General features: G+C 38.6%; 1 protein-coding gene and 1 long non-coding RNA gene across 3 annotated transcripts in view; one reads left to right on the top strand and one right to left on the bottom strand.

The window, feature by feature from the left end:
* Positions 1 to 23,073, bottom strand: part of LOC105498900 (zinc finger protein 484) — a 137,821-nt gene that overhangs the window by 107,846 nt on the left and 6,902 nt on the right. The gene's annotated exons all lie outside the window — the stretch shown is intronic.
* The window catches only part of LOC139358071 (uncharacterized), a 30,617-nt gene that overhangs the window by 6,264 nt on the left and 1,280 nt on the right, over positions 1 to 23,073 (top strand). Inside the window, exon 2 of the long non-coding RNA XR_011612307.1 lies at positions 21,275 to 21,334. This is a non-coding gene — a long non-coding RNA (uncharacterized lncRNA). The remainder of the gene's footprint in view (positions 1 to 21,274; positions 21,335 to 23,073) is intronic.

Raw genomic sequence — 23,073 nt, 5'->3', positions numbered from 1 at the left:
CTATTTTTATAATTCTGCTGAATGGGAAATCGTTTTCATTACAAGAAAACATTTGCAGAAGAAAATTTAAAAAGAAAACATTTGCTGTAACGAATTGAATACCAAAAGCTTACGAGTAATTGGCGCTGATCCGTAGTACACATTTAATCACTGGACTATTACATGTTATCTTTTTATCAGCTGCATATTTCTTGCCCTCATCATTTACGCGGGTAGCTGCCTGCTACATACAACAGAAAGGCAGGGCTTCTTCCCACAGAGGAGTGCTTGGTAGTCGACAGAATGAATTCTGGCAATTGATTTTGCCAACAAAATATATTTTTAAATGTTTTCCTTTTATATATTGGAAAACTATTTTCCTGTTTTTATACAGAACACATAAAATTGTAGTAATTCTCAAAATAGAATTCCCATAATTAGCATTATATATCCATATGCACAATTTGGAATGAACTGTCTTTTTGTTTTTGTGTGAACCTTACACATTTAAATAACCTCATTCAATGTAATTAGTAAATAGTTTTCTTGAGGATGATATCCAGAACCCAGAAATATCAGTGTAACTGTGGTTCTCCTTACTGGCTACACTCAATTAATAATTCCATCAGTGAACCCATCAGTAATTCAGAATAACATGAAATGTGTATGAAAAGCTGTGTCTATTTTCCTCAAATAGTCTTGTCTCCTTGTGTCATAAGGCCCAACTCACTCGTATTCACCTCAATGACAGTATATTTGGAAATAGCCTCATAGAAGTTAGGGTGAGGAGGAGGGATTCTTCTGAACACCAAGGACTGGCAGATAACAGGTAGCTTAATGTTCAGAATGTGTTAGGTTAGGCTTCTTGACACGGATGCCCATTGGCCAAACCCATCTTTGCATCTGTATCTGAGTAACGCATCTCCAATAAAGCCAACTTCAATAACCGGGTCTTTTTTCTTTTTCCAGCTGAGCAGCACTTAAATGTCAGTTTCTCCACGGACAGAAACTTTAGGTAGGGGGCTGTTCCATTGATCTCCTTCCTCTTTTCATTTCTTTTTCATCTTGTCAGAGGAAGCTGTGCTCTGTGGAGTCTTGTTATCACTGTTCCCTCTGGTGTTTCCTTTCTCATGTATCTTGATGGTATTTTTCATTTTTATGATCTCAGCATGGTGCTGTTCATAGTAGAACTTAAGACTTCAAACCCATCTTTGCTTTTTTTTTTCTCCTTTACCTTCTTGGAAAGTTCATGGGCTTCACAGCCGTTTTTCCCTTTTTCTCACGCTAACCTAAGTGATGTATTCATCGTGTGGCCTGGTGACAGAGTCAGAGATGGTTTCAGGTTTTGGTCCTGCAACCCATGAGCCAACTCCTCCAGCACAAAACAGGAAAGAAAACATTTTTACAACAATACGAATGAATATTCTCATGATGTGCTTCTGAGAGACACTGACAACTAAACAGGAGCTTTCCCTTTAACCCCAGCTTAGATATTTCAAACTTTAAACATTGAAAGAAGTTTACTAACTGATTTGGAAGTATTTCCAGTTGACCAGGGAATACAGCATTAGGGATTGCCATTGCAAAATGGTCTCCTGTGAATAATAACACCAAAAACACATGAGACATATGCATTCTGATTTCCATGTAAAAATAGAAAGTTATTTCATATAAAAATGAAACAACTATGTCCCAAGAGGCATATTTACTTTATAGCTTTTTATGCATAATAAAAATTACTATATTAGGCTGGGTATGGTGGCTCATGCCTGTAATCCCAGCACTTTGGGAGGCCGAGGCAGGTGTATCATCTGAGGTCGGGAGTTTGAGACCAGCCTGTTTGATGTTGCTGTGCAGCTATTTTTTAGAGGTAATCAATATTAAATCAGTAGACACTGAGTACAGCAGGTTAAACGCCATAATGTGGGTGGGCCTCATCTAATCAGTTGAAGGCTGTAAGAGAAAGAAAGAAAACTGAGGATCTCTAGGGAAGAAGGAATTTTGCCTCCAGACAACCTTTGGACTCCAGCTGTAATATCAACTCTTACCTAGGACTTGCCCGTCCCTACAATCAGGTAAGCCATTTCCTTAAATAACTCTACACACACACACACGCACACACACGCACACACACACACACACACACCCCCACACACCCCACACACATCCTGTTGGTTCCGTTTCTCTGGAGAGCCCTGACTGATAAAGACACAGAGGTTTTGTTTTCTTGGATGCTTTGTTGAGAGAGCATGGCCTTAACACCTCTGGTTTGGTTCTTCCTGCTGTAGCTTGTCAGAACTCCAATGCTGCCACACTCTCTCAGCACTCTGTCAGGTCTTATAATTCACTATAAATGTCACATATGTTCAGCTCATCAAAAAACAAGTTGTTTTATCAGTAATATAAAATAATATTCGATAATATCTGTCAAAATCACATGAAGAAATTAATATTACCCAGAAAATCTCTTCTTTTTCAAAAGTAAAAAGAAGAAAAATAAGCAATTGTTCTTTGAAAAATATATTTAATAAATGAAGATACATGAAAACCCAGTGAAATATGAAACTATCTGAAGCTGACTAGCTGATGTCATCCAAGCCAATAAGATGGCATTAATTGTTTAATTATATTTAATTTCACAAAAATATTACTAGTACTTTTTGCATGGCTATCCATTTCATTCACATTATCTGAAATATATATAATAAACTACAAGAATTGTCTATTTTATGTATCATTTTAAAATTTAAAAGTTTGATTTTCTCACATTGCGTTAACATACTTATAAGGAATTAATGTATCAACTGCATGATGAATAAACACATTCTGAGTAAAATATGCATAAACTAAACAATTATTCCTTGTTATATAACTTATTACATGTTCATGAAAAAAACAAAACTCTCTGTCAAATGTAAATGAAGATATCTAAGATTATTATTCCATGGCCATAAACTAAGGGTAACTTGAAAAAGATCGATTACAGACTTTCACATTTTTAGCAATGCCCTAATACTTCAGTTTTTATCATGTCTTTATTTGTTGCTTAAAGAAAATGCTAATATTTGAGCTATTTTTTTAGTTGACCAACAAAAAAAGTTTTCTTCCCGACAAGTTTTTTCTGGATTATTGCAACCCATACGTTTCTTTTTCTCATTCTATGTTTACTATTACTCTCCAACAGCAGTATTGATCTTCTAAGGCATGTGAAGTATATTTCCTGGAATGTTTCCCTCAGGCAAATAGAATAGTAAAAAAAGTATCAAGTAAAAGAGACATAAAGCAATGACCTTGAAACTCTTTTGTCCTTTAGCTAATACCTTGATTTTCTCTTTATTGTAACCGCTAGTGCTTGTATCTAGAAATTTAACAATATACTTATAGCTCATTATGCATATTTTAAAATAAAAACAGATTAACGAATTGTAAATTCAAACTTTCTAAAAAGCATAAAACACTCAACTATGATTTATGAAGTCAATAAATGAAAATATGAAACAAAAAACAATGTTTGGGATGGAAAGCATTGAGTTTAGTAAGTCAACACTAATGAGCTCGCCAAGATCAGCACTGGAGAGGGACAACTCCCACATAGTCCCTCTTGAATAAGATCCTCCCACTGGAGAAGCAAAATTTCAAGTCTTGGTGCTTAGAAGTAATGTTAAAAGGTAACCTCTCTTCCCACTTGTCCACAAAAGTCATACTTTTAGCATTTTAAAACACTTGCAAGAGCAAAGAAAAGTTCTCCCAACTGGTCAGGTGCAGTGGCTCATGCCTGTAATGCCAACGCTTTGGGAGGCTGACATGGGCAGATCACTTGAGCCCAAGAGTTGGAGACCAGCCTGGGCAGCATGGCAAGATTGGTTACACTTGCCTATGGTCCCAGCTACTTGGAAGGGTGAGGTCGGAGGATCGCTTGAGCCCGGGAGGTTGAGGCTGCAGTTTGCAGTGATTGTGCCACGCACTTCAATCTGGGCAACAGAGCACGACTCCGTCTCAAGAAAAAAACAGTTTTCCTACCTAGCCACAATCAATACAAATATTCCCCTACAATATATATTTGAATAAAACACTAAAATAAAATAATTCCAGTAACACATTTAATATAATCTTTTATCAGAAACCTGGTGGAAAAAAATCCTTCGTATGAAATTCAATTATATAAATAGGAAATGTAGTCGGATACTGGAAAATTAATGTCACTTATTTTGTTTACAATAAAATCCAATGTTCCTCAAAGTTTGCAGAAGAAAAGCCTTGCTATCCAAAATGAATGAAGAAAACTTAGCTCGTGGTTTAAAGTAGGAAGTGCTTTTCTAATTTTATATGAATTTAGTTTATAATTATTAGCTTTATTAAGATTATAGTTTTGACTCCTGAACCTCTATCACTATTAGCAATGTGGACCTGACACGTTAGTTTGTCACCATTAGATCAGGAGCTACATTTCCTAGTACACTAGAGTATTGCGTGGGTTGAATCCTGGTTCCATCCTGGATAAGTTACATAGCCTCTCTGTGCCTCAGTTTCCTCATATGTGAAGTGAGAACACATACACTCCTCTCTCACAAGGTTGTTATGAGGGTTAAATGAGTTACTATTTGTACTTTACAACAGTGCTGGGCATACGGGGTGCCCCCTGTGGACATCTGCCTTATTATTATTGTCAGGGCACTGGGCAGAGAAAAGAGGTGGAAATTAGTTTAAAATAGCACATAGGAGATTTACAGGAAAGTAGACAGCTTAAAATGATAGCAGATTTAAGTTCTGAAGGACCTAGGAAATCTTCAGTTTCCATCAGGAAGAAGAGATTTACAACCATTCATCCACCGTTACACAGCTCCTTCTCTGCCAGCCAGCTTGTTCCTGGGCTGACTCACTTCAGTCAATCTTACTCAAAAGTATTAATATGTCTGTCTCATTTTCTTGTGTTAGAGGACCATGAGGGTTTTAAAATGATACTTGAAGATTATTGGTGCAATTATAATGTCTTCGCCACGCTTCCTCAAAGAATACTGGAAGAGCTAAGGACAGATATGTTCACAAAGTTCCCAAATGCTAATTCTTGTAAGATAAAGCACTTTGTCATACAAAATATTCACATGTCTAGGAAGAACTGCGTCAGAAGTAATTTTGCTAAAATATGTTATATCCTAATTCATACAGCTAATATTCACTGAAGGCCTTCCATATGCTTGGTGAAAGATAAAAATGCAAAAGGCAATGAATTACTTTCAAGGAGCCCACAGTATAGAAAAGAGGACATATAATCCTGAAATATGATTGTTTCTGCCACATTCACTGTAATGCTTCTGTAAACAGGCATCTGGTCCAGAATGACTTCTAAGAAACGATAAGGAAGGAGTCTACCTGCTTTAGACTCCTGCAAAGTATGAAGTCTCTGAAAAGCTAAGATATAAGTAATTTTGAGTTGCTATTTCCCTTATTTCCTTATACCATATTTTACCTTCACATTTTACTTTTATTAGAAACAGAGACTCACTCTGTTGCCCATGCTGTAGTGCAGTGGTCCCTTCATAGCTCACTGCAGCCTTGAACTCCTGGGATCGAGTGATCCTCCAGCCTCAGCCTCCCAAGTAGCTGGGACTACAGGCATGCACTACAATGCCTGGCTAATTTTAAAATTTTTTTCTAGAGACGGGGTCTCACTATGATGTCAAGGCTGGTCTGGAATTCCTGGGCTCAAGCAATCTTCCTGCCTCACCTTCACAAAGTGCTGGGATTACAAGCATGAGCCACCCCGCCTGGCCTCCTTTCACATTTTCCACACCCAGAATGTACTCTTAATTCCGGCTTCTCATTACTACTTTTCTGCTTCTCACTGTCATTCGAAGCACAGGCATGTCATCCCCATCCTACCTTGTACCGCCTTTTCAGGAGAAACACATCAACATTGAGAGGAAAATATTGTTTGAAAACAGCAAGATTCTATAGGGTGCAAACACTGATGTCTTACAAAAGAAAAAAAAAACAACACTATTCCACAGAAATTTTCTTAAAGTGTTCTATCAGCCACCCTCATTCAGATCGACTAGGAGTGATCACTCGGAGACTTTAGAATGTGAGCCTCAACCAGACCAGGAATCAGGATTTCTGTGGGTGAGACCCAGGGGTTTGCATATTTAATAAGTGAACTAGGTAGCTGTGAGGCACGAAGGCTTCAGGATGATTTATCAGGGATAATGGGCAAATTACAGTTTACTCTCTAAATAAATTGAATATTAATTCCAATATGGGGCCAGGCGTAATCCCAGCACTTTGGGAGGCAAAGATGGGCGGATCATTTGAGGTTAGGAGTTCAAGACCAGCCTGGCCAACATGGTAAAACCCCATCTACTAAAAATACAAAAATGTCAGCTGGGTGTGTTGGTGCATGCCTGTAATCTCAGCTACTCAGGAGGCTGAGGTGGGAGAATAGCTTGAACCCAGGAGGCAGAGGTTGCAGTAAGCCGAAATCGTGCCATTGCACTCCAGCCTGAGCAACAGACAGAGATACACTCTCAAAAAAAAAAAAAAAAAAACCAACAACAAAAACCCCCACAATTCCAATATGGAAACATGAATATCATTTTCATAGAGTTATAATTTATATGCAATAAATTTAAGGTTACAGTTCAATGAGTTTTAACAAATATATATACCGAGGTTATTGCCAAAAAATCAAGGTATAGGCAATTTCATATCAACTCACTAATTGCCATTTGTATCAAACCCTCAACACTGTCACCCAGACCCAGACCCAGGAAACCAGTGATCTGCACTCTGCAACTACAGGTTAGTTCTGTCAGTTCCAAAATTTCATAGAATTGTATAACGTGTACATATTCTTTTGTGTCTGGGTTCCTTTGCTAAGTGTAATGTTTCTGAGATACATGCACGCTGTTGCATATATCAACAGTCTGTTATTTCTTATTACTTGGGGTATTCAACTGCTTGACAACTTGTTTATCCATTTACCTGCTGATAGACATTTGGACTGTTTCCAGGTTTAAACTTTATAAATAAGCTGCTAGGAATATTCACACATACATCTTTGTGTTGACATATGCATTCATTTCTCCAAGGTAAATACATGGGAGTGGAATTGCTGAGTTATATGTTAAGTGTATATTTAGCTTAGAAGAATGCCAAATAGTTTTCCAAAGTGATAGTATCATTTTCACATTTCCCACCAGCAATGTATGAGAATTCCATAGCTTTGCCAAACACTTGGTGTTTTCACTCTTTGTAATTTTAGCCATTCTGCTAGGTATATAGTGGTTTCTCATTGTGATTTTTTTTTTTTATTTCTCTAAAGACTAGTGATGATTCATTTTAATATAATAATAAGTCAGAATAGATGTACTGGGATTCTGTAGATCAGTTTGGGGAGGATAAGAATACTGAATCCTGCAATCGGTGAATACACAAAGCTTTCCTAGGAAATATTTGCCTTTATTCACTCACATACATTCTTTCCTTCTGGGCATAATAAGAGGAACTTAGGGAAAACGTGCCTTGGTTCTACATTCTCAGTAAAGGCCTTGATCTCTCTCTCTAATTTTCATGCATGATCTTTCCTCTCTATTTCTTTTCTTTCCTCTCTCTTTTCTTCTTCTCCCATTTCCTGGTAAAGATAAATAGTCGACTACACAGAGTCTGGAATCCTCTGTGAGTAGGTTCACATTCCAGTTCTTCAACTTACTTATTTCTGATGGACATGGATTTACTTTTTCATCTTATTTTGGGTTTCTATTTATTTTACTTTTTTATTAAAACATTTTCTTTTTTTTTTTTTTTTTTTTTTGAGACAAGGTCTCACCCAGGCTGGAGTGCAGTGGCATGATCTTGGCTCACTGCAGCAGCCTTGACCTCCCTGGGATCAAGCGATCCTCACACCTCAGCCTACTGAGTAGCTGGGACTACAGGCACACACCACCATGTCCAGATAATTTTTGTATTTTTTTTGTAGAGATGGAGTTTTGCTAAGTTGCCCAGGCTAGGCAATCAAGCAATCAAGCAATCTGCTTGCCTTGGCCTCCTAAAGTGCTGGGATTACAGGCATGAGCCACTGTGACCAGCTTTATTTACTTTTTAAAAATTTTTGCTGAAATTTAATTAGCACTTTAGTATTTTACAGAAAAGTAATTTTCCAAAATATTAAGTACATTGCATTATAAACACATTATTATATGAAAAAATCATATACACTTTGTTTTCTTCAATACATTTCCCATGGCATTAAAAGAAATGCAGTTATATTTTCAGTTATAACAAGCAAACATTCAGAAGACCACACTTCCTACCAAGGACAAGTAGAAAATGTGTATCAAATAAAGTTTAAATAATCTTCTTGAAAGTTTTAAAGATCTTCTAGGATGGCCAGGACTCGACAATGTAAAGATCTTAAAAGAAAAGCTCAGAATACTCTTTCTGATTTTACCTTTGAAGCACTGGTCAACTCCCAAGGAGCAATGGACAAGAGACAAGGTGGCCAAGCAGAAAGTGAACAGGACAGCTATGAGGCTGGGTCACGAAGTAGGGTTGCTGTAGACTCATCATAATTAGGAGTCAGATGGCAGAATTCAGAGATTTTCAAAGAAACGTTTTGGTAAAAGCCCTCAAATCCCAGCTGGGACAACTGAAGCACTGGACTCCAGATATAAGATATCAACTAGGCCTCATGGGGACTGAGGCGCTGCACTGAGTCAGCTAAATGCTTATTTGAACTAAGATCTGTGCCTCATCTAGAAGCCTATCGGAGGCTGCAGTGGGGATTCTCTGGGGGATCATTTTGTCTTCTCTAGCCTCTACAGATTTTTTATTTTTGTCCAAAATGTCCAGAATTCAGCCAAAATTATCAAGACATGAAAACAGAAACAAAAACCAGACAATGGAAAAGATCAAGAGATAATCCAGATATTGAAGTTAACTAAAACTCTTTAAAATAACTGTGATTAATATTTCCAAGAAAATAGATAGCAAGATAAGGAATTTCACTAGAATATATGAATATAAATTCCGAAACTGAAAATTGCAATAACTAAAATTAATAACTAATTGGCATATTTAACAACAGATTGGTCACAGCAGAAGATCTGATTAGTAGTATAGAAGATAAAGCAGTACACAATATCTAGACTGCAGCGTAAATAGGACGAAAGGGGAGAGGGAAAGAGAGAGGACGGGGGAGGGAGAAAAAGAAAAGAAAATAAGTTAACAAACATCTTAGATGTAATTGGAGTCTCAGAAAGGAGGAAAGGAAATGTGAGACAGAGGCAATATTTTGAAGAAATAACAGTGAAGAATTACCCAATCTGATAATCAATTCATAGAAAAAGGAAATTTAGTGAAATCCAAAGAGGACAAATTCAATGAAAACTAAAATAGCCACATAAAGGTAAAACTGCTGAAAATCAAAGACAAAGAATAAATTCTCAAAGGTAACCAGAAGAAAAATACACATTTCCCTTATAGGACAAAAATCAATTGCCTATTGATTTCTTAATAAACATCATGAAAACAATAGAAATTTGTAAAAGGCCAAAAGAAAATAACTACAGGCCGGGCGCGGTGGCTCAAGCCTGTAATCCCAGCACTTTGGGAGGCCGAGACGGGCGGATCACGAGGTCAGGAGATCGAGACCATCCTGGCTAACACGGTGAAACCCCTTCTCTACTAAAAAAATACCAAAAAACTAGCCGGGCGAGGTGGCGGGCGCCTGTAGTCCCAGCTACTGAGGAGGCTGAGGCAGGAGAATGGCGTAAACCCGGGAGGCGGAGCTTGCAGTGAGCTGAGATCCGGCCACTGCACTCCAGCCTGGGCGACAGGGCGAGACTCCATCTCAAAAAAAAAAAAAAAAAAAAAAGAAAATAACTACAGACCATATTCTCCAGCAAGCTGAAATAGCCTTCAAAAATTCATATAAAATAAAGACAATTTTCAAGCAAACAAAAGCTATATGACTATTTATTACCAGTAGAACTGGGCTAAGACAAATATTAAAAGGAGTCTTTCTAGCTGAAAGAATTTGATTCAGAAAGAGCATGAAAATGCAGAGAAGGTAAATATGTGAGTAAATTGAAGTATATACTGATTGCAAAAAATTATAATATTAAATTTTGTGATTTAAAAATATATGTACACATATACACATGTATGTATGAAACTAAAATGTGTTAACATAGCACACAGGTGGGAGGGGTTTAACTAACATAAGTTGTACTTAAATCCTAGTATTGTCTGGAAAGTGATAAAAGTAGTAGTTCAAGTACCTAGGGGAACAAAATTAAAACAGCAAACAATAGCGGAAAAACTGGAAAAATTAAACTTGATTAACCCAAAAGAAGAGGAGAGAAAGAGGAGTATAAAACAAGTGAACCAAATATAAAACAGAGAGTAACATGTCATCTACAATTTCACGTATGTCAGTAATTACATCTAATATAAGTGGACTAAATACACCAACTAAAACTCAATGATTTCCAGACTGGGTTTAAATAATAAAGAAAGAGTTCTTATATATGAAGACAAAAAGTTTGAAAGTAAAGAATGGAAAAAGATATTCCATGAAAACACTAATCAAAAGAAATCTGGTATAGCTATACAGTACTATCATCAGAGAATGCAGACTTACAGGCAGGAGGCATTATTAGAAATAAACAAGGATATTTCATAATTATAAAAAGTCAATTTTAAGGAAGATAAAACAATTTCCAATCTATATGCATGTAATGAAACAGCTTCAAAATATGTAAAGTATGTATCTCTCTTCATTATACTGGAATTCATAGTTAAGGCATGCTTATATCAGGGTAATGGTAGACACAGAGGAGGACAGTGGATATACCATAGACTGGACTCTGCCTACGATTAGCCAAAGCAAGTCATATGGCCGGCTCAAAAATCAGGGGGCAGGGAAGCATACGCCACTCACAGGCGCTGGCAAGGGACAGGTGCAGAATTGGTGCCAGTGATGCAAACTAGCACAGAATGTATATGTAAAAAGTGATAGAACAATTAAAGGAACTTTAGAGAGGTAAGTAGTTCTAACTTCATTATCACACCAATGAAGCAATACAAACTTGGACCATCTCAGGAGTTATGAAAATTTCCCATGTCTCAAATTCTAATCAAGGACAGGTAAAATTTTCGAAGGGAGAAAATAAAATTTGGTCCTTTGTCCAGTCACTATTTATTTTGTTTTACTGGAAACCTCCACTTGCCATCTGTTGTTCCTACAGAAAACGGTACAGCACTCAGTTAATCCATATGAAACTACTAATATTCAACTGTATTTGATCTACAAAATTGGCAATATGTGGTTCAACCTAATTATAAGTGAAGCTAGAACGATGAATAAGAAGAGGACTGACTGGTAATAGCATAGCTATGTAAGACAGAGTCTGAATGACATATAAAACTATCTGAAGACTAAGTGATAAGAAAATGTAACACAAAATGCATGAATAAAGAATTACCTGTGAGTAATAAAAATTATTTTCACTTGGGACATTACAAAAGAAATCTTCATGAAAAGAACAGTTTAGAATTCTCTTAATTATCTGGGATGTACTCCAAGTATTAAAATTTTAAAAAATAATCCACCACTCCCAGACCCCCTCCCCCACCAAATTTTCCACCATTAAGGGACAAAAAAAGTGGCAAACCAAGCTCTTCTTGGTTATTTATACAGTCAACCTTCAATACTTTTTACTTCATGAATTATTGCCATGACTTACAAAGGAATAGAAGCCCAATCTCAATGTAACAGAAACGTGAATCAGACAAAAGCCATGTTTGAGTATTATCCAGTGAAAATAGTAAAACAGTAGCATGGAGTGGGATGTGAGCCCTTAAAATCTGCGCTAGTGGACTGGGAATTAAAGAGATGGAAAGGACACTAACCACTTGAGAAAACAACAGGAAGAGGACTGTTCTAGGTTTTCATTAATATCAAAGAAAGTAGAGTGATTTAAAGAACTCTGAAGTTGAGGATAATTAAAGGTGGCACGATAAAAAGGAGGAAGGCACAGAATCAAAAACTAAATGTTTATATACAATACAATGCGGCTTGATGCTGTCTCTCTGAAAGGAGAAAAGAAGCTGCTGCCATCAATCAATATAGCAATATAGCAAAACAAGTATCAATATAATTATCCTTTATAAAGCCTGAGCAGTTATTACCCATCAAGAACATGGAATTGATAGTCAGAGGACTGGAGTCCTCTCCCTGTCTCTGGTATTATTTGTAGCTCCTGCACTGCCGGACCTTGGTGTCTTCTCAGATTGCTCACTTGGAATATCTGGGTGTTAATAACTGCCTTTCTACTACATAAAGATGCATCAAATATCAGATGGAAGAATGGAAACATAACTGTAAAATCTTATATTTGCTATTTTTACTAGAGTTATGACAATTTTTAATATTACACCTAATAACAATATAATCTCTAAGAAATCTGCTTACCTGGATGGCTAGCATGAGAGAAATAAATATCTGAAATTTGGATTCATTATTCAGATTTTATCATCTATCAGACTTTTTTTTCTGAATTGCTTCATTCATTCATTCACTCAATGCAAAGCTATGGCGCACTTAGTATGTTCCTGGCTCTGTATTAGTTGCTAATGTTACAGCAATGAATGTGCCTTACCCCGGTGTAGCCTGAAGTCTAATGAGGAAAAAGGAAATTAGGTCTCAAGACAAATACAGATACATTATGAAAAGTGACTATAGCACATGAAGTCATATTATAGGCTTCCTGGGAAGTTATAATGAGGAACCAAATTTAGAGTGACGGCCTAGGAAGCATCATTTAAACTAAGATCCAAAGGAGGAGGAGTAAACAGCCAGTTGAGAACACGGGGAAGGAGCATTTCAAGCAGGGGAGACCACAGGCATAAAGGCTTTGAGTCAGTAAGAAGCTTGATACAATTGACAGTGGACAGGTAGCAGGTGATGGCAGCAAGAGGTGCCACTGGAGAGTTATCCAGGGACAAGCTCCTCCAGGCCTTGCTGGGAGTCTGGATGTTATTTTAGGAACAATGGAAAGCCACTGATGGTATTAAACAGGGACATAATTGTATTAGTTCAGCATTTTTAAAAGGTAACTTGAGTTGCAGTGTGGAGAATATAATGTAGTATGTCAGCTATGAGCAGACACAGAATGACCTAAACTTGGAAGGCAATTTCCATCTTCCGTGGGACACCAAGTTTAGATTAAGTCGGTAGTAGAGCTGGAGAGAGCTGAAATCAGGCAAGGTGTAATGTGGAGGGAAGAATACAGAATTTCGTGATTCACTGGACATGGAGGGCAAGGGAGATAGATGCGTCAAGGACTCATAGGGTTCTGGCAAAAGAATCTGGGAGTTCCCTTTTGTTCTTGAGAGATGCCCTCGAAGGCCTGGACAGGCAGTAAAGCATAGGGAATTTATTTTTTTAAGTACTCTGGGAAACAATCCTAGTGTCTTGGGTGTGGCTTTAAGCATGTTTGAACAATCGAATGTGCATGTTTTTCCTAGGTATCATCCTGATTATTGTGTGGACTAAAAACTGGAAAGGTCAAGACCAGAGACGACCAGCTGATTTAGGAGGCTGGTGCTCATTTAGGCTAACCTGGAAGCCCACGCTGAATGAATGACAGCAGAACCTGGGACTTTTGGCTTGAATTCTTGGGAGAAATACCCATTCATTCATTCAACAAATAGTTGTTGAAAATCTGTACTGTGCCAGGTGTTCCCCTATGTTCTGGGGATATAACCACAAACAACAGAAAAAGTCTCTGCTCCTGTAAAACTTATCCTACTGAGTAGAATAAACAAATAAAGGCATAATATATGTAGAACTGAACATTGTTAAGAACAGACATAAAGGAAAACAGTCACGCTTCTAAGATGCTAAACGGTATGCCTGAAGGCACGGCATAGACAGAGCTGCCCATGGGCAAGAAGGAAAGAGGCAGACTGCTGATGAAAGAATCTGATTACCTAAATGCAGCCTGGCTTGAATCAAGACACTCTGATTCCCTTTATTGTTCAAGCCTATTTGATTTGAGATTTTGGTCCCCTGCAACCGAAAAATGCTCAATAAGTACACTGCCCTGAGCCCCCACCCTTATCTTCCCTCTACAGCCAACATATTGCCAAGGATTATGTGCTTTTTGTGTGTATATGGCAGCTTTTCCATTATCATTATCATCATCTCACTCTAGGTCCTCATGTTAACAACCTAACTAATCCTTAGAGCCAATGTTTACTTATTGACTCTCCCCAGCCGCAGACACACACACCTTACATATCACCATAGCAGAAACGGTTTTAAACTATTGCTGAGTGCAAGTCACACAACCAGCTCCAATGGATCCCCACTGCACCCGTCCTGAAATTCAAATTTCAGGTCCTGGCATTCAATTCCCTCCACCATCTGTTTCCTTCCTTTCTGCACTACAGCAGAATCCCCTACACATTTCTCAGATGCGCTTCCTCCTTTAATCGGAGTGGTCTTCTCACTGTTTCCTGAATGTAGGATGCAGGCACCAACGCTCCTTGACCGCTCACCCGATGACACCGCAGCCCCTCCTGTCTGCGAGTTCTCATCATTTATTATCTTCGGGGCTCAACTCACATTTTGTCTCTGCTCTGAAGTCTTCTCACATGTGTGAAGGCCACAGTAAGGTTTACTCTTCTGAAATACGGAGGTCTGTCTCATGGAAAATGAATTACACCTCTGGAGAAGGAGCAGCACCTCACTCACGGGGAGCCACACAGCAGCCACGTGCAGCGGCAGATGGGGATGAGAGGGTACAGGAGAGTCTCACTCCCCAGCGAGGAGCCTTGCTTGCTGACTGATGATTCTGGGGTGAGGAAGAGACACTGGCATGACCAGCTGATGAGTGTCTGGTTCCTGGGACGTGACAGACAATTCCTACAGTCTACCTGTGGGAACAGATGAGGCTTGGACGAAGACACAGGGGAACAGGTTTAAATTCTATAAATTACTGGGTAGGAACAGAAGAGGGTAGGAGATAGGGGTTACATTTTGTCTCTCTTTCCAGATACCATTTTGACTTGTTAAAGAAAACCTAGCATAGGAACACTGAATACCTCCTGACACTGGTGTTTTCAAATGACTTACGGCACTACAAACATCAAGTTATAACAACAGCGTACCAATTTTAACATAGCAGGACCGAGGACTTTATTCTATGAGAACTACAAAAGACACAACACAAATGATGAACTAGAGGAAAGTTTACATAAATTTAAGCATTCTAATTTGATTATCTACTCTATAGTCATTACCACAATAAATACAAGGACTTTTTTTTTTTGAGACAGGGTCTCACCCTGTCGCCAGGCTGGAGTGCAGTGTCGCGATCTCAGCTCACTGCAAGCTGAGCCTCCCGGGTTCAAGCAATTCTCCCACCTCAGCCTCCCGAGTAGCTGGGACTACAGGTGCCCGCCACCGCACCCAGCTAATTTTTGTATTTTTAGTAGAGATGGGGTTTCACCATATTGGCCAGGCGGGTCTCAACTCCTTATCTCGTGATCTGCCGGCCTCAGCCTCCTAAAGTGCTGGGATTACAGACGTGAGCCACTGTGCCTGGCCACAAGGACTATTTAGACACATGGAGAGATGTAGGAGATGGGATGGGAAAACCTGTATTTGAGAAGATAATGGACAAAGAGACCTGCTGGGTTAAGATGAGACAATGGGCGTTAAATCCAACAAACACAGCTCCAGAAACACACAAGGGATTCAACGTAGATCAGCTCCTTGTCCCTGAGGAAGCTGGATAGATGGTCTTATTCTCTTTCTTTCTATTTCTAAATTTCTTGCTATGTAGTTAAATTATACTTCTGTGACAAATTGAATACCTATTTTTAAACTACAGATTTTTGGCTAAAGATAAAAGTACATAATATGAGAATAAGATGAACCTATTTTTTCTGAGACTTACTGCTAAGTAGAAAGAGAGGAAACCAAATAACAAAATTAAGTCCTGCAGAAAGACATCAGACACGACAGAGAAAACATACAACAACACAGGTGCATACAATTTAAAAAGAAAATCATGTGGAGATGTTATCACTAATAACTGTTATTATGAATGTATCCACAGTTATGGGAATATAAGAGATAAAGATGGGCTGTTAATAAAGGACAATGAATGATTTTTCCACGGGTACAAAAAAAAGAAAAAACGAATAAGACCCAGTGTTTGATAGCACAACAGAGTGATTATAATCAATAATGACTTAATTGTACATTTTAAAATAACTTAAAGAGTGTAATTGGATAGTTTGCAACTCAAAGGATAAATGCCTGAGGGGATGGATACTCCATTCATCATGATGCTTATTTCACATTGCAAGCCTATATCAAAGCATTTCATGTACCCCGTCAATATATACACCTACTATGTAACCACAGAAATTAAAAATAATAATAATAATTCTTTCTATGTATCTCTGAGAGTTGACAGAATTGGGGTCTGAATGAGAATATAAGGTATGACAAGGATACGGCTTCTTCCCAAGACATGTTACAGAGGGATGGAAAGAAGACTGTGTTAAACTTATAACATCTTAAAGGGACCTCATGACCTCACAGGCCAGAGCAGGCTACAGAGCATCTGGGAGCTGAAGAAAGAGAACTTCAGTGATACTGAAGTAAGAGTTAAGAGATGCACTCCCATTGCATTCTGAAGAGAGATTCCAGCAAGACCACTGACATCAGCTAGATTTTTTTCAGCCCAAAGTAATAAACCTGCAAATTATCACACCTTGTTGACTACTCTGTACTTGGCTCTAACACGGTTAGTAAGGGGGCAGTGTCAGAATCTTTGATAAAATAACCAGAACATCTTAGAATTTATTGTGCCCAAGGAAGGAGCCCTGTCAATAGACTAATGTTCACTGGAGACATCAAACAGATAATTTCAAAACTTTAGGAAAACAGCAGGCATTATCCCATGGCAATATGTTTTATTTCAACTCTATTATTTCAAGCTATGTGTGGGACTTTAGAGGCAGCTTCAACTTCAATTTTTTAACTTAAAAAGATACGCGTATTTAGAACACAATGGGAAATGTTACATACTACTACCTTGTAGACCTCCGAGCAACCACTATACAGACAGACACTGTTGTTATGATTGAGGACAACATCGGTCATCAAATGTGAAAAGCTACCCAGATGAAATCCATAAAAAAAAAAAAAATCCACTGAAGAAGGGAGAAACGGGCAAAGTAACAAAGAAAGAATATTTACAATGAGGCCGGGCACATTTGGGAGGCCGAGGTGGGCGGATCACGAGGTCAGGAGTTTGAGACCAGCCTGGCCAACATGATGAAACACCGTCTCTAGTAAAAATACAAAAATTAGCCAGGCGTGGTAGCAGGCACCTATAATCCCAGCTACTCAGAAGGCTGAAGAAGGAGAATTGCTTGAACCCAGGAGGCAGAGGTTGCAGTGAGCCGAGATCGTGCCACTGCACTCCAGCCTGGGTGACAGAGCAAGACTCCATATCAGAAAAAAAAAAAAAAAAAAAAAGAATACTTCTAATGAAAAGGAACATTAAAATGAGGCAGTATAAAGCGAAGTGGGTTAAAGCCCAGAACAAATTAAGACTGGTAAAAATTGCTAAATGCAATCAAAGAGATTTTTTGTACACTCGTAAGAAAAGCCAGAAGCTGCTGCACTCTTTTGACAAAGCTCATAAGGATAAGAAAATAGAAAGACAACTTTTCTCAGGTTCCCACCACCTGAAAAGGGAACTCTTCAGATGGTAAAATACAAAACAAATGCTGACAAGAAGGGATTGCAGCCCACGATGAGTGACGCAGATATAAGAAAATGTTACTTTTTCTTTACAAATTCAAAAGGAGTTTGTCTTCTAGTCTCAACACCTATTTCACAGAATAATGAGAGAAGTTCTGGGTGGAAGCACTAAAAGGAAGCAGGTGGCCTCTGAGGTGCCGCGGAGGCCTGAGACAGGAGGTGATCCCGGGAGAGGAAATGCCTGAGCAACTGGCCGAACAGCGCAGCGTCAGCACCGGCGTTCGGTTTGTTTGCTGACTTATTAGCTGTCTCCTTGTAAAGGCAATTTGATTAATCAAAAGTACGGATGATGTGATGGGTAATTTCATGCGTCAATTTGACTAGGCCAGGGGTCCCAGATATTTGGTCAAACATTATTCTGGATGCTTCTACGAGGGTGTTTTGGGAGGAGATTAACCATTTAATTGGTCGAGTAAAACACACTGCCCTCCATACGTGGGTGGCCCTCAACCAATCAGCTGAAGGCCTGGATGGAACAAAAATACTGACCCCCTACCACCACCAGAAAAGAGAGAATTCTCTAGAATTCATCTGCTGCAGCAGCTCTTCTGGCCTGTCGGCCTTCAAACAGAACGTCAACTCTCCTTCAATCTCCAGCCTGCCAGCTCACCCCACAGATGAGATTTCCCAGGCTCCATAACCACACGAGCCAGTTCTTTACAGTAAATCTCCTATGTGTATCCTATTCATTCTATTTCTCTCACACAGAGCCTATAAAGGAAATTTGGGGAGTGGTGGTTAAAAAAGAGAATCTGGGTCCACATTACTCTGACAGGTTGGAATGCAGTTTGAGTCTAATTAAATGGTAAACAATAGTTGTAGGTGATAAATACCTGTATTTGAATTCAAAATGCCAACTGTAAAAGTAAAGGGGCTTTTAGGTCAAAGTTGGCTTCTCAGTTTTATTTTTATAATACTACCCTGAACGCTGTAACTCTGCTGACCCATTACTTCAGTCTCATCATTCCCTGTGTTTCCATGAATCTGAGCTAGCCACCCATTTATTCACATTCTATAGATATTGACTACTGATCATATTCTGGGCATGGTGCTAGGTGCTGGTGATACAAAATGCCTCTCAATTATATCACAGTCATGTGACAGTGATATATTCAAAAGCTACTGCTATACAATAAGCCCAGTGTAATAAGAGAGGCCCATAAAGGTACCTATTGTGGATTTTCCATTAAAAGAGTAATGAAAGTGAGGAAGTGTGGTCAGGAAAGGCATCATACAGTTTGGTTTGTAATATTCCAAGAGAAATTAGGGAAAAGGTATTGTGGATTTTTCAGGAAAAATATGCAAAGACATGGTGATAGGAAAAAAAGTTAAATGCCCAGTTGAGGGAAGACAGTACCATGGGGGCAGGACGAATGGGGAAGGGAATTAGTAACTCAGAAAAGCCAAGGAGAAAAACTGAAGATGCTGGTGTGCTTTTCTTGGGAATTTGAATCTAATATTGAAAAACGTAACCATGAAATGCAGCATGAAGGCAAAACTTGCTTCCTTAACGTAAATGTGTTAAAACTGAATAAATACATGGACTCATTTTGTAGAAAGGTGCCCTATGGTTATCAACTACACTGTGGCAGGTCACCTCCTCTGCCCTGCTTTGTACTTCTTCGCTCTCCTTTCACTCTGGCCAGTGCTGGGCTAATGGGCTCCTCACAGTATAATGTGGCAGCACCTTCCTAAGCATTCTTAGGAAGTTATTCCTAAGTTAAGTGTTCGAGTTCTCTGTTTGTCCCTTGGCCTCTTGGCCTCTTAGATGTCTTGACCTGCAATGCCTGCAGACACCCAGTCGCAACCCATTCATTCATATTCCTCTCCTGAGAGCCAGGAGTCAGCACCCCAAAGGCAGTGCTGAATCCCTGGACAGGACGCGGGATAAATGCATTCCCCCTGCTGTCTCTCAGAGGCACAGCTGTGAAACACATTCTACCGGCTTCCTGAGAGCTTCCCAGGGAGTTCATGCCACAGTCGCTCACAGAAGTGACCAGCTCAGTGATGTCCCCTGTTGTTGGATTTTTCTTCTCTATTCCATTCTTCCCTCTTTTATGAGCTCACTTTCCAGAAGAGGCTACCTGCACCAATGCCCATCACAGGCTCAGCTTTCTAAGAAAACTCTGGCTGGGACAGCGGACTTTCCAGAATGGAATGTGGGCAGTATTCTAAAATACTAAATAAAACGCAATAGGAAAATCAAAGGGATGAATGTCACACGGCATGAAGAAGGAGGTACAGGACATCTGCCTAGCCTGTCAGAAGCAAAACAAATTGACAATCAACCCTGGCCACCCAGGAGAAGAGCTTTGTCACAGCAATTCTTCCACATATCCCAGAAAAGAGAGGAAGAAATGAGGACAGTAGAATCAACTGTGCCATCCAAAAAAGGAAGGCTGCCCAATCTCTTCACTAGAATGTGTCAACTGCGATTTATGAAATGACATATGCTATTTTAATATTGCAGTGTTTGCTTACCTATAGGTAAGATCTTCTCACTACTTCTTATGTCATGTTATCATTATATTCATGAAGACGATGACCATTGCACAGACAAGTACATGTGAAGAACCATGAAGAGAGATTTTACCCTACTTGCGAGCTAACAAATGAGCCTGACGGTTTGTTTCATGGTTGCGGCAGAAGATTCCTGGGTCAAAGCAAAGGACTGTATTACTTACAGCATAGCAAACAATATGAGCACCAGCATGTCTGCATCAATTTCCTTGCCTCCAAGTCCTTTGGGGGAACATGGATGGGCACAGATGGATGTGTGCACACGCAGTGGGTTACATGACAAGTGAGGAGCCCCAAGCTTAGGGAATTCAGTTTTCTATGCGCAGCAGGCATTGCTTGCCCTTTGGCAACATTGCTGAAATAAATCTCTTATAGTTCAAGATGTATTGATAAGCGTGTTAAGCTTATTTTTACACACGAAAAATAGCAAATTATTTTATATGGTTATTCACAATATCTCAAAATCTATGTGATATTTTTAGTAGCTTAGTTTTATTATAATTTTAAAAGACCATTTAGGTTCCTTTAATAATGGATGAGAATAAAAAGAGATAAATTAGTTGCTTTCTTAAAGCTAAGCAACATCATTTTCTATTGAGGAACCCAAAACTTTTCCTAACTTTTACAAATGTTTGTAAATTGTAGGTTCTGTGACAGCCTGTGCTAGAAAATTTCATAGGCTTATAAGAGCTTTCTTAACACAACTGTGGACTTTTCTCCTGATGTTGGACAGCAGTTCAAATCAGCACAAGAATCATAAACCCTATATTTGAACAGCTATGTAACATTATATATTTATTTTCCCATTTGATGTTGAATTACTTTTTCTACCAATCTTCTAACAATAAATTCATAAATTTCTTAATTATAGCAAATGTGAAGTTCTTAAAGTTGAGAATCATCAAGCATTTAACTATGTTTCTATTACAGAGATATATTCTTCAAAAAGTCATCTAAAATAGGAAACTCAGTTTGGAGACTCCTTAAAAGGTAATCTGCCACAACAGAGGCTTTGCTTAAAATACTGTTCTCTTTGTATTTGTGTTAATAATTGATTTGTCTTTAAAATTAAATTAGGAATCTATTATAATTAGTGGTCTTTAAATCAAAGCCCCTTTCCTATTCCTTATCTTCACTGCTGTGTTCAAAAAGACTAGACTCCAGGGACCTGTTAGAAGCTGGGTTAAATATAGGATGTCTGAAGAGACACCCTTCTTTCATAGTTTGATGGCATGTATGTGTATGTGTATGTGCATGTGTGTGGGGGGTGCTGGAGGTTAGCTGTATCAGAGTAGGCATAATATTATATTTTCAATCCCTCCTTCTGTTATACATGTAAGCTGGAAATCGTCTCTGCTCCCAGTGGCAGCAATCGTAAACTCACGTAGTTCTGCCCGTAATTTTATTTAATTTAACATGTGACATTGAGACAGTGTTTTCTTAATTCACTTATAACTTCTTCCTCACCCACATTCCAGCCAAATAAATACATACTTATAGAAAAATGTGACTGTTTTCCTGGGCACCCAACAATTCAACTGTCCCTAAAACACCAGGTTCAACTTAAATTCTATTAGCTTGTCTAAGGGCTAAGATATCTAAAAATCCAACACAAATTATCATTTGCCTATATGCAGGCAGTTCTGATTGAATAGATATCTAAAACTGATAGGTAATATTTTAGATCAAATCACTCCATCAAGTCAAAGACTAATTCACTTGCTTGCTCAGTTTCCAAAGAAACCTTTCTATTTCAGTCTAGTGTTCCATAAACATTGACTTTGCATTGAAAGGACAGTGAAGAGATTTCCTGAGCTGGCCAGAAAGTTGAAGCTCAAGGTTGTAGAAGATTTGAGCTACCAGGTCCAAGCCTTCTAAAAGATTCCCAATATGTATGTATATCATTTCCCTAACTCTACATTTGCCCGAGAAACAATGAGATTCAATACAGTTTTTTTCCATGGGATTTAGTTACAAAATAAGGAACTACAAGTTACATATTTCCTGGAAAAATATAATATTATACGTTATATATTCAAAATTTTGTAAAGTATAAAAAGTATAAGCATATACAGAGTTCTAAGGCATAACTCAATATGTTGTTTTTTTTTGAGATGGAGTCTTGCTCTGTTGCCCAGGCTGGAGTGCAGTGGCATGATCTCGGCTAACTGCAAGCTCCGCCTCCCGAGTTCATGCCATTCTCTTGCTACAGCCTCCCAAGTAGCTGGGACGACAGGCACTTGCCACCACACCTGGCTAATTTTTTTGTATTTGTAGTAGAGACGGGGTTTCGCCATGTTAGCTAGGATGGTCTCGATCTCCTGACCTCGTGATTTGCCCGCCTCAGCCTCCCAAAGTGCTGGGATTACAGGCGTGAGCCACCGTGCCTGGCCAATATGTTGATTTTAACCTAAAATTTTCTTAAGGCCTCAATTGCAAATGCTTTAATTGCCAATGGTTCATAAACACATGTGTGAATTAGAAGCAAGTAATATCCTCTGTTTTGATGCTCTCAAAAAATGTGATTATACTTAATCAAAAGTAATTCAAACCACAGCCCAGGCAATACATATTAGATCATGTCTTCTTGGTTTAATTCTTAGCAATAATTTTAATTGCTGCCTTTTTAAGTAGGTATGCTCCTTAAATTATAATCCTGTAGTTATAAGGTTAAAACTATTTTAAAGTCTCAAATGTTTTTAGGTTTCAATCACTCTTCGTATTATTCC

The sequence above is a fragment of the Macaca nemestrina genome, chromosome 14, assembly GCF_043159975.1.
Source record: "Macaca nemestrina isolate mMacNem1 chromosome 14, mMacNem.hap1, whole genome shotgun sequence".
NCBI classification, from domain to species: Eukaryota; Metazoa; Chordata; class Mammalia; order Primates; family Cercopithecidae; genus Macaca; species Macaca nemestrina.
The sequence above is the reverse complement of the archived record's forward strand: the minus strand, read 5'-3'. Positions and strand labels throughout refer to the sequence as shown.